General features: G+C 38.5%; 1 long non-coding RNA gene across 1 annotated transcript; it reads right to left on the reverse strand.

Annotated features, from left to right (window-relative positions):
- Window positions 1–8,979: 8,979 nt before the first annotated feature.
- On the reverse strand, window positions 8,980–14,112 carry LOC139732520 (uncharacterized). The gene is made up of 4 exons (XR_011711033.1): window positions 13,919–14,112; window positions 11,351–11,419; window positions 10,199–10,283; window positions 8,980–9,344 (listed from the first exon to the last, which is right to left on the reverse strand). It is a non-coding gene; the product is annotated as an uncharacterized lncRNA (long non-coding RNA).
- Window positions 14,113–19,614: the final 5,502 nt, after the last annotated feature.

The following is a 19,614-nucleotide window of genomic DNA, read 5'->3' on the forward strand; positions in this document are numbered from 1 at the left end:
TGTCCGAGTTCTTGCAGTGATTCCTTAGGTCCTTGACGCTTGATCCGTAATTCGAGCAGATAATTTTCTGCTAACTGCCCTGGTCCAAATCGTTTGTCCAGAAGCCGCACCAACTCCTTGTACTGCAAGGAAGAATCATCCCCAAGTACCTTCACTGCCTGACCTCGAAGACTCGCCGCCAAGAACACCTTAGCTTCGGCATCTTGCCAATTATTGGCTTCTTTGCACGCCTCAAAATGTTTGAAATAGTCCCTCCAAGATGTCTTCCCGTCGAATTTCTCTTTTAGAATATTTGGCTTGGAGAGATTCCTCAGTGGCATGCAATTCTGTCTGAATTGAGGTGATTCGGAACCATGTCTAGTATTATCTTTTCGAGTGGTTGTGACAACATCGAGGTTCATTTCTTCCGTTGCTTTACCAAGCTCTGGGAATCCTCCCTGACCGACTCGCACTCCTCCATCTACATTTACCCTTCTCCGTGAACGATTATCTGTCGTTGAAGTTGCTTTAGGCATCCATCCTGAAAGCTGAATATCAGCGAGATCGTCTGTTACCCTTTTCACCTTGTTCTGAGAATCAGGTACGGAGAATGCCGATTGCGGCAAAGAGGTTGGGGGTGTCACTTTGCCATCTGCGGCCACTCCTAGTGTCAATTGTTCAATCTGCAGTCTGAGCAAACGGTTCTGTTCTAGCAACAAATCGTTTTCCTCCTTCGACTGTTGTAGGTTGTCTTCACTTTGCTTCAACTCCGTTGTGAGAACGTCAAGCTCATCCTCAGCTGAGACTTTTCCTGTCGCCATTTTCTTCCACTTAGATTGTCGTATAGAAACTAAACTCAACTATTATTCTGTAGGCGCTGTAGAGTGATACAATAGCCGCTTGGTAGGCGCAGTGTCAAAAGGTATACCTATATGTAGGCGTCATGTAAATGCTATATACTGAAGAACCATTTAACACGCTCTATCTATCAGTATCTATGGAAGTAAAAAGCTATAGTCGTATGTACGTTATACTGTATCTAAATGACGTAGGCGCATAAGTCCTTCATTTGAGTACACATTGATGTATTCGGTATTTGAATACTGTTGAATTGCACTTTAAGGCGCTCTGGTTACAGGCGCTACTGAAACTGAGGCACCCACATCCGAAAATCTTTATGTGGAACTTTATGTAACGCTATGCTACTATACCTTGAAGGCGCATTAACAAATTTAGTGTCTTTTTTTTTATAGCTTGCCTTAAGAGCCGTTCACATTATCTAACAATACAGTAGGCGCTTATCTCTCGACATGTCCAATATGGCTGCTCTTCATATAGAAGGCGCCCTATTTCTCTTCAACCTGCATTCTATAGGCGCCACATAACTATGCAACACACTATAGAGAGCCAGAACGAGGACTTACAAGAAGCCGTGGGGGCCTATAGCGCTCTACACAAAAAGCGCACTAAACTGAGAAGGCGTATGTAGCGCTCTACATAGGCGCTCTATATACCTCACTGGAATATACAAATATATGCGTGGCGAATATATCGTACATATACTACAGTAGTATAGGCGTAACCTACTTCCACAGGCGCTCCTGCAGAAGGTGACACATGCGCTCTACTGGTAAGGCGCAATATAACCTATGCCAACACGTCACAATACTGGCAGGCGCACGTAACTAGGCGCCGTGTCATCTAGGCGCGTCTGCCAGGCGCTGTGTTGTACTCGCACTCTCCCGTTGTTAGGCGCTACTAGGCGCACTCTGTGTACACTGAGATATGGTAGGCGTCAGTGTTACTGCGGGCGACACAGGCGTCGATGTAGGCGATGTTGCCGACGTCTTTCTGACATCTTCGGCCGTAATCGTAGACTAATATAGATAATGAGTATCTGTATACCGTTGTTGCATCCCACCGCTGCCACCAAAATGTAACGTAACCGTAAGTATCTTCTAGTTTCTCTCTCTCTGAACAGTCAGTGGACAGTATCTTATATACGATGTATTCTATGTAGGCTCTACGGTCACGGCCTTTACGTTAAAAATCACGCCAACACACCACGCCACATCATATTCGCAGAATTGATCACACTAAATCACGCGAATCATAACGAGTTCATGAAGACAAAGAACTTTATTACCGTATAATGACGATCCAGTCGACACAAAGTGGGTGTGAAGCCGACGCCTAGCACCTAACACCTACACACGTAACCCTATGGTAACTCGTAGGTGACGATTAGTCTGCCGGAGAGAATTCAGACAGCACGTCCGTCCGCTGTAGTGAACGCTCAGCAACTCTCCCCAACTACGCGGACGCGCTCGCAGATGTACCCATAGCATAGCATACTACGAGCGCTAAGCGCGTCCGCCCTTTACACATGTACTATAATTAGTTGCCGAGCGCGCACGCCCTTCCAATACACGTACACGTAAGCTATATAGGAACCTACACAACATACTTGTACGCAATCTACTTAATCGTCATTTCATTACAATACTGTAACTGCAGAGATTTAAAAATGCCACTTAAGAGTACAATTGTTCCGAACATTTATGACAGCAATTATAGTCCTCGGTGTGAGAGGAAAAGATACGTTTTAAATTTGGATTTGAATGTCCCTGAAAGTTGCCTTAACTGTATAGGTAACTGATTCCACAATTTTGGTCCCATAACGGAGAAAGCACGATCACCCCATCCATGTTTTACTTTGGGTGTTTGGAGTAACAATGCATCTGATGATGAACGTAGACTTGGGTCGGATTGTATTTTTGAACAGAGTTACGTAGGTATACGGGAGGGGGGGGGGAGAGAATGAACTGAATGATGTACTTATAACAGAATCTTGAAAATATTTTTTTCCCTCTCTCTCCAGGTAATCTATTTTGGTTACTGGTGAGTACCATGATAGCCTAGCACATTTCAAGTTTCCGTTGTTTCTGGTATATCATATGATCTACGTGAATTATCCTGTTTATATGTTTGTCTGTTTGTTTGTTCCTGAATTTCCCCGTAATGCCTCTCTTGTAGACTGAAAATTATGTGGGGCATCCTTTACTGCTATCTGCCAGTGCCGTCTATAAATCTGCATGACGTACGCACTTCCCTTTGTTCGTTAATAACACCTTGCTGCGCCTAACGCCAATGCGCGCGTAAACATAAGTTTTTACGCCTGATGCGCGATACTTCCATCGCGCGTAACTAGGGTCCATGTTGTCAACGCGATTCCTCAACACTATATTTTCTGACTTGTCAGATAACGTAGTTCTTCTCTATCTCTCTGAGAATTTTCAGTCATTCTTGGCGAATTTTGTTGCTTTTCGATCACGATCACTATGGGTACCGCACAGAGCAAGTTCCAGGGACGATACAAACGTCTGTCGAATGCTAAAGATGAGGTAAGTCTCCGAAAATCTGCGACCAAAGTCCCGATGAGGGGGCAGATGTCAGTCACCTTCAGATGACCTTGAGCTATGTATTACACGCATGAATGTTCTATACTTCAAACAAAGCAATATACCAGTACTATACGCACCCAAATTCACGAATGAATGCATATAAGAAAATGAGACGGTAAATCAATCATTATAACGTCTTGTGCAACATAAATTAGTCACATTCATGCCAATATTTTTTCTCTTTTCTGGAAAATAGATAAAAAATTAAAGGGAGACGAATATCCATTCCTATGATGAAACAGGACCCACATAAAAGTACACTATGGGAAAATGACCATGGGACTTTTAGTTTCACACAATGGAATAGATCGCCCAGTCAACATTAATCAAATATAGCGATACAAAGAAAAATCGAATATTGCTATCAAATGTTGATAAAGTTAAACTTTACGTTCCTCACGAAAATCAAAATCTTTATCCCCTAGTGCCCACTCTCTCATCCTACCAAGCGCTCACCAACACCAGAGTGCATCCCTCCCGACTCCCAGTCGGTGTCCAGCATTCACATTCGTGGTAGCGGTGACAATATCCATGGTATACACATTACATATACATTTTGCATGATACGTACCACATTTTGCCATACGAAATGTACTTATTCCATGGAAACATTATTGTAAGAAAACTACGGATATAAAAAAGGATCACACACTATGGCTACAACTAATATCATTATGGAATCAATGTCAGTTTCGCAATCGCTCGTCATGGCTGTGTCCAAAATGGTACATCACACTGTCTTCAGGCCTATTCATAATTCCGTCCTAGATGTATTTGAAAAATCATAATATGTCAACTTTCCACAAAATGTATGATAAGAAGAACCACTACAAATGTTTATGAACAGCTGATAAAAGTGCATGGTTGCCAGACGCCAACTGTCCAATACATGTGGACATTTATTTCAGTTCTGAGTATAATCAGGTTCCATTTTCAAAGAAATGTCAATGATTAAAAAAAAATGATGTAACAATTGAAATCTGTGACCACACAATAATAATATCTGAATCTTACTCCGCATTGCGTTCTCATTATCTCAAAGTGGATGAAGTCGCCAGCCCTCAACTTGCTCCGATAGCTTCCATGGAAGAAGACTTTCTCGACGACGAAGAAGACCACACCCAGAAGAGTGTCACCATGACAACCAGCCCGACGCTGTTCTCCATGCCTCCAGTCGATGACGTCATCAAATCCATGACTTCGGTCAACCAGTGTGCTTCAACCATTGAATCAGGTATAAGCTAAAATCAATGCCGTCCTCACTCATGATAGAAAATACAGTCAACCTCTCCAAAGATGGATCCAAAGCTGCTTCGACGTACGTGAATTTCGACTAGAATAATATAATGAACACATGTTTACAGAGACTCCAACTCTCCCGTTTTTGACGGGAGATCTCCCGCCGAAAACCCATTTTTGCAAACTCTCCCGTTCTCCCGTTTGAGATTTAATTTCTCCCGCCCTGGCTCTGTGTCTCCCGTTGGAAAGGATTTCTTACTTATTGGTATTGTATGTTGAAAAAAATAAGCCTTAGATAGCACCAGAGAGCATCTAAATTAGAACCCTAGGAACTTCGCGCTTCACACACATCAACTTGGAGTCTCCCGGTTGCTAGGGGTTTCAGGCGGGAGAATCTCCAGATCAGGTCTCTGTGTTTATATTGAATATCATTCATTAATGTGAACATGAACCCCGAATAAAGCAATATAATTAACACATGCTGATATCCATGGCCTTCAACTTCTCAAATTTTTTGACTTGTGCTATAAGTTGATGTCCTCTTTTTCTCACCCCTCCTCTCTCTTTCTTACTCTTGAATTCAATATCCTTACTTTTTATAGTCTCTTTACCTATTTCTCTTTCCAGCCATTATACCTATAAGTAACAATACAGCCCTAGATATGCAGTACTGTTTTAATACCCACAGTGACACTTCTGATTAACTGCAAGATTAATAGCAATGTCGGATAAAATAAATAAAAAAAATGACCTAGGTAATGTCCTTTAGTACACAAAAGCATCTCGCTTGTTCGTGAGAGCAGATCATCAGCGATTTCTGTCGACAATAAATTATTTTGCAGAACTTGATTCCGATGACTTTGACGACGCGTCCATCGCTGTAAGCGACTTCGATGAGGACATGATCTCATTGTCTTGGGCGGACTCCTTTCACAGCCGACTCGATATCGAGGACCGTGTCAACACCCCAACGGAGACGACCGACAAGGCTGACGAAGTCGAGACGGCCGTTGAAAAGGAGATCGAGGCAGAGAAGACAGCAGCAGTTACTTCTAAGCAAAAGAAGAAACGTCCATCTTTGGGTGAGATATCTCGACATATTGCTACCATTTAAAAACTAAAAAAAAAAAACCCAACCAAACAAACTTGCCATCAAACTGAACAATAGATTGAGTTAGCACTTAGCAGTTAGCACTAAACCATCTTTAGTTCATTTAATGGCTTTCCTATACTTTTGTTTTTAACATAAAATAATCTCCGTTTTCCTACGTACAACATTATGCTGATGAATTTCAATTTCTCTTTGGTTAACTCCCATCACAGTGAAAAGCGTTCGCAAATTTCTTCGTCGCCGCAAGGAGAAGAAGAAACGCAAGAAGCCAAAGGGTTGGGTGTGGTGGACACCAGAGGGCACTCTTTGTGTCGTCGTGAGTAAATTCACTCGTCATTTCACATTTTTCACTTACCCACGTAAATTACAGACATTCTAACTTTTTTTTTCCGTTTTGTCGAAATGCATTATGTTTGGGTTCTTTAACTTCAATCTTGTCCATGGTTCCGAGAAACATTTCACAGTGATCAAAATGAATGAAAGGATAACACGGGAATTCACTGAGCGTGCCATCTAAAATTTTTCATGTATTAATAGAATACAATATTCTCTCCCTTAAGGACGAGAATGGTAACTTCTTCCAGGAGCACCACGTGGTCCATCAGATGAGATTCAGACAGCGGGCTGGCGGCCCGGAGACTCTCCGCTACTGGGTCTCTCAGGACTGCGCCTGTCCCGAGTGAGAATCTCACCTCACAGGTGGTATCTTTCCTTACTTTTATTCTTGTAAATACGTTCTTTATTAACACGTTTGCATGCCACTAACACACGACGAAGGGAATAGGGTTGGTTGGGATGGTGTGTGTGTGTGTGTGTGTGGAGGGGGGGGGGGATGGTGTTGGTGGGGAGCTTTGAATGCTCGAACATTGTTCTCTGAAATGTTTCTCTCATTTCATTCTCTCACAGTGTTCATTGACTGGTAACCCATGCACATTTGCACACTTTTAAACAACGGACACGATTATTTTGGGGAACAATAAACGCAACTTTCCTTTTAATTTGCTTCTCAAGCAGTAATATCTATCTCCTTGACTTACATGATTCGCACCGACTAAAACTGCCAGAAACTTACAAACCTGGCCGCAAAATCTACGTTGAACCCCCTTTTTTCGAATGCATTCTATCTTGTTGACTGCCTATATGGATATACTGGATAAGAAGTGATGAAGATCAGACAGCGTTAACATTACCTGGAAATTTTGAATGCAACAAAAGATTTCAAATTCATTGCAACCTGTTTATTTCTTGTTTCTCATCTTCGTCCTCCCAGTCATTTTTGCAGTCGCCATTCATCATCTTCCAAACTTTATCCTGAAGTTTTATCTGTTTTTTTTTTACTGTATATTTTCTCCATTCCAAATATACGCTTTGCTCATAAACATGTTGTAAAGATATTTTCTCCCTTTTCACAGGAAACGAGACGTGCAGTGCCGAAATCTTTACTATGGGATCCTCACCACAAAACCATTGATTTGAATCAATTCTTTGTTTTTGAATAATATACCTGCGTTATTTTGTTTTCATACGAACAAACATGAAAACAATTTTGGCTCATAATGGAAAATGGATGTTACAAGGTATGATAATCCCACAGTAAAGATCAATTAATTTGTTAAACACGTTAAATTCAGAATCTGGAGGAAAAGAAACTACAGGAGTTGATAAAACTACAAGAAACCTTCTTCATCTATTGCTAGGTCTTGATGGAGGCCTCATAAACACAGCTAATGCACAAAAATGAGATCTTAATACTATACGAATTAATGAAAATGGTGGATTGATGGCATTATTCACAAGCGTAAAGTGCAATCAAAAAGTGTGCATTGACGTAATCAGCCTTTTCATGGCAGATTTGATACTTGATACTTGATGAGGTAATATCTATCGCAGCTCCAAGAAGCTATACTGGAAATTAATGGGTTCCTTGACATTATTGCTCCTGCGACAATTGCTCCGATGAAATGATTATTTTTTTTTTTTTTTGCACGCCAATTCAAACATTGTACCCGCAAGCATAACCCTATTAAACCATAATCCTAATCCTCACATCAAACTAAACCTAAAACCCTATCATCACCCTAACCCTAACCCTGAGTCCATGGAAAAATAAGACCAGCGCAATTGTCGCAGGAGCAAATGTGTCACCAATATTAAACTGGGATAAACTACTCGTATACGGTGATGATCTCTTTGCGTTGTGTGAATTGATTCTAACTTTTGTACACAATGATTCCGATATCTGCTTGTTTTCGGCTAACCGCGATCGATATGTTACCAACCGTTTTCTAGTTCAGAGAAACAATGAATAAAACGAGCACACTGAGCCATGTACATTATATTTATACCAAAATACATATACGTGTCACGTGTCCTTTGTTGTGTTCCGTGAGAAGAAGAGTTGATCGGCGGGAGTGTTAGATGGTTTGAAAACATTGCATTATCAAAATGCAGTGAAAACAGGGACGCTGCATTGATATGTACACGTATGCTTGCAGCTACAAAGGCCACAAGATGTACACATACACTTGTATTGATAATAAGACTAAAGGGGTATACACACATGTCGAACGTGTACACACACACACACACACACACACGCACCAACACGAACTCGAACCCTCACGGACGGTCGAGTAAAATCCCTTGACAAGGACTTGTATCTTGTTGATAAACCGACATCATTGCTTATGTATAATCATATCCTCACCTGCTTTCACCTCACCATGTTATTTCTGCTTTCTTTCTCTGTCTTTTACTGATTCATAGACAGACATACACAAGTAGATACACACACAACCACACACACACACACACACACACACGCACACACACACATGCACACACACACACAAAAATGCAACTAGTATTGTTTCATTACAGTTATATCAAGCAAAACCCTTAAGGACGCAAATGCGAAAAATACCAACTATTCAGACGATTTTTTGCACTTTCTTGCTTAATTTATTTCTTTTAAATATTCACAATAGTTTGCAGAAATCATTACCAAGAATGGAGAACAAATTTATTACAAAAAGTGAGTGTGCTTTATCCTTATATGCAATGATCCCACGAGAATCCCTTAGCAGCACAGTGTACCGCTTGCTCCGTGATTTTTTTTCCCGACAAATACAGTTTGGATGTATAGTTGTCTCGAAACCTCGAAAAGTGAACGTTTTTGTGTGTGTGTGTGTGTGTGTGTGTGTGTATAATTTCCAATCACATTTTGGTTTTCACTTTTCTTATAAAGAGTAGTTTACTTAGCTCTGAAGAATTTTCCATGCCATTTGTCTTGTAATCTCTAAAATCCCAAACATTAAAGTGCTTTTTAGTCTTTTACTTATGTTTTTTGTTTTTTTTTCTATTCAGACTCTTGCGATAAATTTAGAGAAAAAAAAATTCTACAATGTTCTACACTACATAGACTATGATTACGTAAGAGAAATCCTATACAAGTCTTAGATAACTGGCGGTCAGGTTATCTCCAATGTCGGCAGCCATTTTCATTGAAGATGAACTTGACCAGACTGCTCAGGAGGTCCGTTGATGGATATCTGCACAAAATTAATCATAAAGAAATGCATCATTATTTAGAAATTGGACATCAGTGCATTTTCTTTTTTGTCAAAGCTATATGATATGCACTATTAACAAGTATCAGTTTCAACTGCATAACAGGAAAGGATGCTGATTGAATGTAAGTATCTTTTTAATTCTTTGTGACGTAACATTGTTGAACAAACAATACATTAGTCAGCAGAGTGATCATTGTGTTTGACCAGCTTATGGAAGCTCTATAGATTTTCATTTCCTTTAATTTACCTCCTACCCCCCCCCCCCGAAAAAAATGTACACAATCATAACCACAACGTGATCGTACAAACACAAAGTATTTCAAATATTCACATCCACTCGTGGGTTGTCAAATGTTAAGGTAACAAACTTTGAATTTTGAATTCATTTATGCTTAAATAATGAGTGATTAAGTTTATCCCACTGTAAAGAGAAACCAGGGTCCTAACCAAGCACACGTACTTCTATAACCAATCTTTGTGGATATAGATGGCTAGTACCATAGACAAATCAGGGGAAGCGCAAATTCTTTGCCCCTTACCCTTCGCCCAATCCTACAAAAATAAATAGATAAATAAATAAATGAATAAATAAATAAATAAATAATGAATAGGTTATAAATAAATAAACAGATAATAAAATGAATAAATAAATAAAAACAAATGAATAAATAATAAATAGGTTATAAATAAATAAACAGTAAATAGATAATAAAATAAATAAATAAATAAATAAATCATCATTCTAAGCAGACGATAAAAATTTTGAAAATGACACAAATAATAGAAAGAAATGGTTTCATTCTCTGATTAATTCATTTTCGACAGTCTCATACCTGCGGTCCGTCCTCCTCCGCCATGTTACTGACGGTAGGATCTAACCGTTGCAGCCTCCATCAGTGCAGTTGAAGTCGGCAGAGTCTGGGGGAGGGAGGGGGGGGGGAGAGACAGTGTCACTGTCTTTACATGTTAGAATTCATCATTGCCCACATCAGCACAGAGTTTTTTCTTCTTCTTAGCCTGAACACTTTCTAAACTTTCATACTCAATTACAGACAAGGCTAATATTCACTCCACATACTCACCAAAGTCTTAAATGTGATTTTGCTAAATTCTGTCTTCACTTCTATGTAAAGTCTAACCTGGTGATTCGGAAAGGAAATCCGCACCTCCACATTATGTCAGTGTCCAAATCAATAACAAGATTCATAACAATTAAAATTGAGCAGAAAAAATTCAAGAGCAGCCGTTTCTTTGGTCTACATTACGTTTATTTCCACATAAATGCGCTCCCAGTGATCGGGTAACAAAGAGACTGCTATGTAGACTCATAAATGAAACTATACTTTCTAAAAAAATCGAGTGTAAATATTCACTCTTAAAGGAGTGAATACAAAAAAAGAGTGAATTTAGAGTGAAAATGTTCATTTTCACTCATTTTGGAGTGACCTCAAGGATCACTAGAAGACTTTGGAGTGATCCCTGAGGTCACTCTAAAACGAGTGAAAATGAACATTTTCACTCTAAATTCTCTCTAATTTCAATCTAAATGCACTGTTTATCTGTATTCACTCCTTTAAGAGTGAATATTTTCACTCGACCTTTTTAAAGAGTACATTAGTGCAGTTTAGTACAGTTGTGAGACGGTGGAAAATGATACAAAATTCTACTTAACCATCCAGCAGAAAACCCACATAAAGTCGCAGTAGGATTCTCTGTAGGTCCTAATAAACAACAACAAAATGTCTTATGTATTGTTCCAATATTTGAATTTATAAAAATCTTATACGAACATGTCTTACAAACAGTGTGCATCTGTAACAACTACAACAGATCAAGCATGAAAAGTTAGCTATATCGATCAGTACGAGGTGAGCTGCATAGTTTGTAGGTATACACATTACGTACTCAAGTAATAAAAAAAAATATATATAGTTTATATTATAATTCACATTGTTGGCCAAGTGGAGGAGTTTGTGCGAACTTACTCGAGCATGCTCCGCCCGAACACTTGCCACTGGTACAGCACCCTCCACCCTCGCAGCACTCCTTCCCATCTGTTTGTTTTAAAAAAAAAAAGTACAAGCAAAATATTAAAAACAATCACTAAAATTGCGCGTAAGTTTCAAACACGATACAATTTCGTAACTACACAGTTTGATGTTATTGATGGTGTGATGTCATTTTCCCATGTCATAATTTTTATTCCCCCATGGTCCGACTACGAGGACAGTTCAAAGAGTGATTGATTTGATAACCATTCAGTGTCGTCCATGGTTGCAATATGAAAATATATTTTAGGCACCTACCACGCTTATTTCAATCCATGCCGTTCTCTTTATAAACCAAACGGGTTCTTGCGGCCAAAATAATAATAATGATGATCTCTGTTGATATCATAACTGTGCATGTTCCCCTTAACCTTGAATTGCCTTCCTGCGGGTATACGAATCTGAGAAAAAGCCATGTATGAGTGGTCCACGCGCATCTATTGGATCACTATAGAGTCATGGCAGACTCGAAATTAAAAGAAGAATGCCTATTTATCATTATGTTTGTGCATTCTAATCTTCGATTCTGATTGACTAAAATCGCTTGCAAAAATTTAACAGTTGCCCCCCTCCCTTACAATAGTACCTAAGTGCCAAACGGTCCTTATACCACCCAAATCGCTCTCTTTCTGGTACTTACGTACAATGTACGTTGGTATGAGTAGGCGTACGTGTCAGCGTGTGTAGGCATACAGTCATGTACTGAACACGTTTGGTTTTCATAGAGAGATAATCGTAAGCAACGTAACGCTGCCCGGCCGTTGCAGACAGCAATCCACAAGTGTGTGAATTCGGTCGCAGCAATACATAAAGCGTAGCAACTGAAATTATTGATTTGCAACAATGCATTTTACAATCGGTCCACGTACAATTTCATTTAATCTAATTCGATATACAAGACAAATTGATACAGACGGACCAAACACTGCCCAAACATGTGACTTCCACATAGCACAACAGGTGGCCATTCGACGCTGGCAGAGTAAGAGTTGGCATAATTATGCTTTGAGGCATAATTTTAGACGTTTCATCATCTGGCATTATGCTGGACATAATTTGGCTTTTTTAGCATATATCCAAACTGTATACAGAAAGGAAATCTCCGGGTGGTTTTTGTACTGTGGTACTTTTTTTGATTGGTTTGTTAGTTTGTGTGCCGATTTTTGGACGAAATTAACACTAAAAAGTTGTGAAGATATGTTTTGTTTTTGTTTTTGTTCTGTTCTGTTTTTTCTGCTTGTCAGCTGATTCGGCACCATAATTCGTAAAAAACGAGGCCTTGTCAGCTTATCGGGCACTACAAATTGTAGCAAAAAAAAAACCAACAACAACAACAAACAACAAAAAAAAAACAAAAAACGGGAGGACGATTGGGCACCACAATGCGAACGGGCACCATGATGCGATTGGGCACCACAATTTAATTGTATTTCTATTGTGTTTTTTTCTTTTGTTTTGTTTTGTTTTCTTTTTTTGCTTGTCTGCCGATCGGGCACCATAATTTGTAGCAAAAAGAAATGTTAGGACCTTCTTTTTTTTTAAATTTTTGCTTGTCAGCTGATGTGGCACCATAATAAATTGGTTGACTTGATGTGGCATAACAATAATTTCATGACAATTTAGCATATAGGCCGCTTAATACAAACGTCCATAGCAGCGCCTGATATTATGTATAGGTAGTGATGAACCAAATAAAATTTCATTTAATTTTGTTCGGTATACAAAACAGACATAATTATAGATTTACATTATTCGGGGAATTGTTAATGATTTATTATTGTTCCTTGGTATCTCTGTTTCTTGCTCGGAGAATGCTTCTTGGGTGGTAAATAGCATGTAATTGAGGCAAAGTATATCAATGTCTCGAAAGTTCATTATCTTTCTTTTAACCACAATGTTATATTGCATGACTGGCGTTCATACATTATGTACACATAAACATCATATATATTAATTTTTCATATATGCACACTAATCTACACATATTTTTTTTTCTAAACATGATTAACAATTCAACAAAACTGCACGTCCACACTTTCTCCCTATAACTCACCTTTGCACTGATGCATTTTTACGTACCCCACTATGTTATACAATAATGCATTAAATGATTTGTAATAAAATATAAGCCATGTGCATTTTCAGAGGCCGTCATAAATTCAAGCTTCAGCTTAATGTGACGGTCTCCTGCATTTCGTATATAATAATTCGATTGAATAATCAATAATTTTCCAACTGTTTGTGTGTGATTATAACTCACGTGTACAATATTTTATTATTGGAACATTGTATATGATATGTAGGCCCTATTCATTTTGTGTTTGTTACGTTATACTATATACTTTGTGAAAATGCAGAAATAAAATAAATCAAATCAAATCAAATCAAATCAAATTAAATCTGTATAATAGAAGAGCCAAGAAACATGCTTTTGCGCAGAGAAAATGATTTGATTCCTGGGCACTGGAATGAATAAATGATTTTGCCACAGAAACAGAAACTTACCCTTGTAGCACTCTGAGTCAGGCATTTTGAAGAATTTTGGCGTTTCACTTCAGTGGTCGGTTTGTAGATAGTTTTTCGTTTGTTACAGCTTCATCGTCTTCTTATTTCGTCGTCTTCTTATTTCGTCTTCTTCGTAGCTTCGTTTTCTTCGCACTCTATAAGGCTGCCTTTGCCTGGCTCGTACCTGACTCAGAGTTAATGTTGATTACTGTAAGCTGGTTGTTGGGCTGCTGTATTTATAGTGTTTTGAGAATTGCACACGGCTCACCACTACCTGCGAAGAATGACGACGTTATTTTCATTGGGCTCGTGTGCAAAGCAGACGATTGCAAAATAGTCTGCATGGGCGCGGCACAAAATTGTCACAAAAGGGGCACGACTTAAAGTCTATACCCACTCTATCATAATCATAGCATCATAAGAGTAAAAGTTAAAGTTAAGACGCGGTTGAGCGAAACGATGTGATATGTCTCCAAACTATATTGTAACATAATTGTGGGGGGGGGGGGCGGGTTGTTTCCTAATCCTAAATGAACCTATCATAGTCCGGTCATTTTTATTGCATAGATGTTTTATCCTATGTTTTATCATATTTACGGTGTTCTTTTTTTTCTCAATATAAACCGAAATTCACAACATGGTCTTCTCACTTTCCTCATTTTTTTTTAACTTCATTGCTATTATTATTTTTGTTATCATTATAATCAATTCCTATCATTTTTAACATGCTATCCATCTGTAAAACATCTGAGACCACGCCATACACAACAATTCATTCCATTCCCTATTGAATCCATGTTGCTTGAATTATTCTTTATTTGTCAATGTTTGATATAAATAACCAAAACTGCTTTTATGATCAGTTAATACGTGTCGTGTTATTGTGAATCATTTATGCATAAATGTTACAAGTGTATCATTTTTCATACTTGAAACAAAAGATGAAGACATTGAATTCACTCTCAACATGATTTTGGTCCCTTTCAATTCTTAACGTCCTTATTGAACACATGAAGTAGATAACTTGAACAATACGTTCGTTTTATTTTTAAAAACTCTACTGTGGGAGGAGGGCGAAAATTGCCGCAATCGCGCTGTCTTTGCACACGGCTCTGTGTTGGCCTTACCAACAGGCAATACGGGGAATCCCAATATTTGTTTACTTTATTGTATGAGATATCTATCAGCTGTCTAAAAAAAAATACATTTCACAATACTCTCTTCACAGACAAACAAACACAGGGCTGCACTCACGCACGCACAGGCACTCACACACATGAAGAATTTTGACGTTTCACGTCAGTGGTCGGTTCGTAGAAAGTTTTTCGTTTGTTACAGCTTCATCGTCTTCTTATTTCGTCGTCTTTGTAGCTTCGTTGTCTTCGTAACTTCGTTGTTTTCGTAGATTCTTCGTAAATTATTAGGCCGCCTTTTCTTGACCCGTTGTGCACCTGACCCAGAGTTTCGCAGTTGTTCAATAATGTAAGCTGGTTGTTGGGCTGCTGTATTTATAGTGTTTTGAGAATTGCACACGGCTCACCACTACCTGCGAAGACATGACGACGTTATTTTCATTGGGCTCGTGTGCAAAGCAGACGATTGCAAAATAGTCTGCATGGGCGCGGCACAAAATTGTCACAAAAGGGGCACGACTATAAAGTCTATACCCACGCTATGATAATCATAGCATCATAAGAGTAAAAGTTAAAGTTAAGACGCGGTTGAGCGAAACGATGTGATATGTCTCCAAACTATATTGTAACATAATTGTGGGGGGGGGGGGGCGGGTTGTTTCCTAATCCTAAATGAACCTATCATAGTCCGGTCATTTTTATTGCATAGATGTTTTATCCTATGTTTTATCATATTTACGGTGTTCTTTTTTTTCTCAATATAAACCGAAATTCACAACATGGTCTTCTCACTTTCCTCATTTTTTTTAAACTTCATTGCTATTATTATTTTTGTTATCATTATAATCAATTCCTATCATTTTTAACATGCTATCCATCTGTAAAACATCTGAGACCACGCCATACACAACAATTCATTCCATTCCCTATTGAATCCATGTTGCTTGAATTATTCTTTATTTGTCAATGTTTGATATAAATAACCAAAACTGCTTTTATGATCAGTTAATACGTGTCGTGTTATTGTGAATCATTTATGCATAAATGTTACAAGTGTATCATTTTTCATACTTGAAACAAAAGATGAAGACATTGAATTCACTCTCAACATGATTTTGGTCCCTTCCATTTCTTAAAGTCCTTATTGAACACATGAAGTTGATAACTTGAATTATACATACGTTCGTTTTATTTTCACAAACTCTACTGTGGGAGGAGGGTGGAAATTGCCTTTGCACACGGCCCGTGTTGGCCTTACCAAGTGGCAATACGGGAAATCCCAATATTTGTTTACTTTATTGTATTAGATTTCTGTAGAAAATACATTTGACGATACGCTCTTCACAGACAAACAAACACAGGGCTGCACTCACGCACGCACAGGCAGTCACACACACATACACACACACACACACACACATACACCTACATACACATAATAAGTGTATGAACGTAAATGACATAATATGATATCTCCAGACATTCAGCTCTTTGTATTTCTCTGAAATAGTATGAAGTATAAAAGTCATGACAAACCATCTTGTTGGAAAGACTATTATGCTGCAACTGCAGAGATTAAAAAATGCCTCTTTTATGACGGCTCTTCTTTGATACAAGGAGAGATGATAAGCATTTTCATACGCCTACAGCATGCATGTCTGAAGGACGAACTGTAGGTTGATAGGCTCTAATATCCAAACCACGTCACGGACATCGCTATACATAAGCATAAATCGATCAGGTATAGATATTATGGGCACATTGGCAACATGTAGCATTAGGATTGGTGGCCGAGTAATTTCAGCCCTCTCATCTTTCTCCCTGAAATATCGTTCTATTCATTGCTATGTCTTTCTTTTCCGTGTTTGAACCTGCCCCCAAAGTAAACAAACAGCCTCATAATATAATCTATAGACACAAGAAAAAAAAGGACATGTTCTCTAAATCAAAATAGCGTTAGTTTCAACAATGTTCAACGAAAACATTTTGAGCAGAATAATTTGGCAAGGGCATGTTTACACGCATTGATTAATAAGCCAGTTCGGAGATAGCTCATGTGCACATGGGTACAAATGACCTTTCATTTTTCTCAGTTGGTTAGGCATGCACTTCACTCAATTCAAAGCGACATAATGTAGCAGCTTGCCCAACATAGCAATTTATGGAACTCGTATTCTAACAAAGAATGAACCTGTGTAGATGAAATGACCAGAATGGTTCGTCAATCAACACTTTGGGAAACATCTATTTCATTGTGCTGTTTTGAATACATTAACAAACTTTTTTTCTGTTAACATTGCCAAATACCAGGCTTGTTGTCAGGTGGATGTACTGGCAGGCACCATTAAGGATTCCATGAATAATCATAGCATTACAGATGCTTATCTCAGTGAAATTAAAAACCAACCTGTCTCTCGGTACAAAATAAAATGACCTTTTTCTGCTCATGCTCAAACTGGAACCCCGAACTGGCTTATTTGTGTGTGAATCTATGTGAGATCAGTTTAGTCATGCATGAGCGAGGACACAATAAGATTTCAGTAGTCACATTTCAAAGTCACAAGAGCCATTTTGGAGTCTCCAAGAAACAGCATGTTCTTGTTTTTAAAGTGATGCTAATGGTTTCTCATCCGTCCTTTGACCCCTCACACCTATCCTGACACTTTTCACTTTTTTAAGTTTAGTGAGCACGATGCTTTTAAAATATGATTATTTTATACTTGATAGTTTCAAAAACTAAATTGAATAAAAAAAAACTGTAAAAAGAAAAAAAACTGTCAATATGGCATAAAGGGATCAGTGTGGGTGATTAAACAGCAACAACACGAATGACTTTCGGCACTTTTTGAAAAATTACCAATTTCGTTTTTAATGATTGTGTGCTCATTCTGTATGACTTTACAGATCAATTTCAGTTTCCCACAACAGTTGTCCAGTATGCAATTACGCAAATATCCCCGTGAAATTGTTTTAGTCGAGACTTATTCTTTACCAAGTTATGTCATTTTGATTGAGGGGAGATACCATATACACTGTATTTCTTGTGTTTGTGCGTATGTGTGTGTGTCTCTGTGTGTGTGGAGTCTGTAAGTCACTGGGCGAATGCGAGTTTTTGTTATGAGGATGTGTGCTTTTTGTTGGTTTACTTCTTCTCTTTCTCTCAGTGTTGAAGGCCTACAGACGTACGCAATACAAGTTACCAGTTTTCAATAGATCTCACCTATACAACGGCAACCACAATAAAAATACATACCAATCAACAGTATAAAGCCATCTTGGGTCATTTTTCATCCCGTTAACGTGACTTTACCAGTAAATTTGCCTTTCGAAACTGTACAGGCTATATACTGCATTTATGGATAATGATTACATGCTTATTAATACGACAGCCATGATCAACTTAACTTTCGTAATCATACCTTCCTATCTTGTAGCTATGGTGTTGCTAGAATTACTCTTTCCAGGGTTTAATTCACAAGTATCATGTAACTGTGAATTATGTGTTTATGAAAGTGAAACATGCAAAATTTCAAAAAACAAAGAAAATTAAGGAATCCCAATACAGTCTCTACATGATTGTTTGATCCTTATGATTTCTGAGTCTTCATTGAGCACATTGATAAAGTTGATAACATGAAATATGAGTTTGCCATGTCTATTTTCAATTCCCTATTATTATACTGTGGAAGGAGAGTGGAAATTCCCCACCAGATGATATTTTGTCTTTGCACACGGCTCCTTGCTGGCCTAGATCATAATTATCATAATACAGATGTCAGGAAGACTGCTGTCTCAGACATTTACGGGGAATCCCACTGTTTTTTTATTGTTTTGTATGGGATGTCTGTAAAAATAAATTTCACAATACACGCCTCTACACTCACACACACACACACACACACACACACACACACACACACACACACTCCGGTGGCGGATCCAGGCGGGGACGCCCCCCTTGTTTTTGTTCTTGTTTTGGTTAAAACAAAAGAAATGAAAAGAAAAAAATGGTGGGGGCGTCCGTCTCCCCCCCCCCCCCTCTTTAATTTTGTGAAGGCGCCCCCTTTACGGAGTTTCTGTATCCGCCCTTGCACACACACACACACACACACACACACACACACACACACACACACACACCATCACACATTTCTCTAAACAATCAATCCTATGTTTATCACTCACGGTGTCTGCAGTGGTAATCGTGTGTTGCTGACATTAACCAACCGTCTGCCTGCCGGGAAGATTATGAGATACTTCAACTGTCGCATGATATAAACACGATTCTTACAGTGTATAACATACAAATTTACGTACAATATTGCTTGAAAAAAATACATTCAAGCAATATAAGCAAGTCCAAGAAATAGAGTATTTTGTTCGTTTTCATTTGTACTTAGTGGCATGAAAAGTGTTTGACATGTAACTATATAAAAGCCATATTATTTACCGTCTTTATAAAACCATTTGGGTAACCACAATACGATGCAAAATCCACTTCAAGTATGTCCGTCAGAAATAATGACAATTTTTTTAATTTGTAATGATTTAAAGAAAGTACAA

The sequence above is a fragment of the Diadema antillarum genome, unplaced genomic scaffold (assembly GCF_040938485.1).
Source record: "Diadema antillarum isolate AM-2024a unplaced genomic scaffold, OU_Dant_1.0 seq00000430_RagTag, whole genome shotgun sequence".
Taxonomy (NCBI): domain Eukaryota; kingdom Metazoa; phylum Echinodermata; class Echinoidea; order Diadematoida; family Diadematidae; genus Diadema; species Diadema antillarum.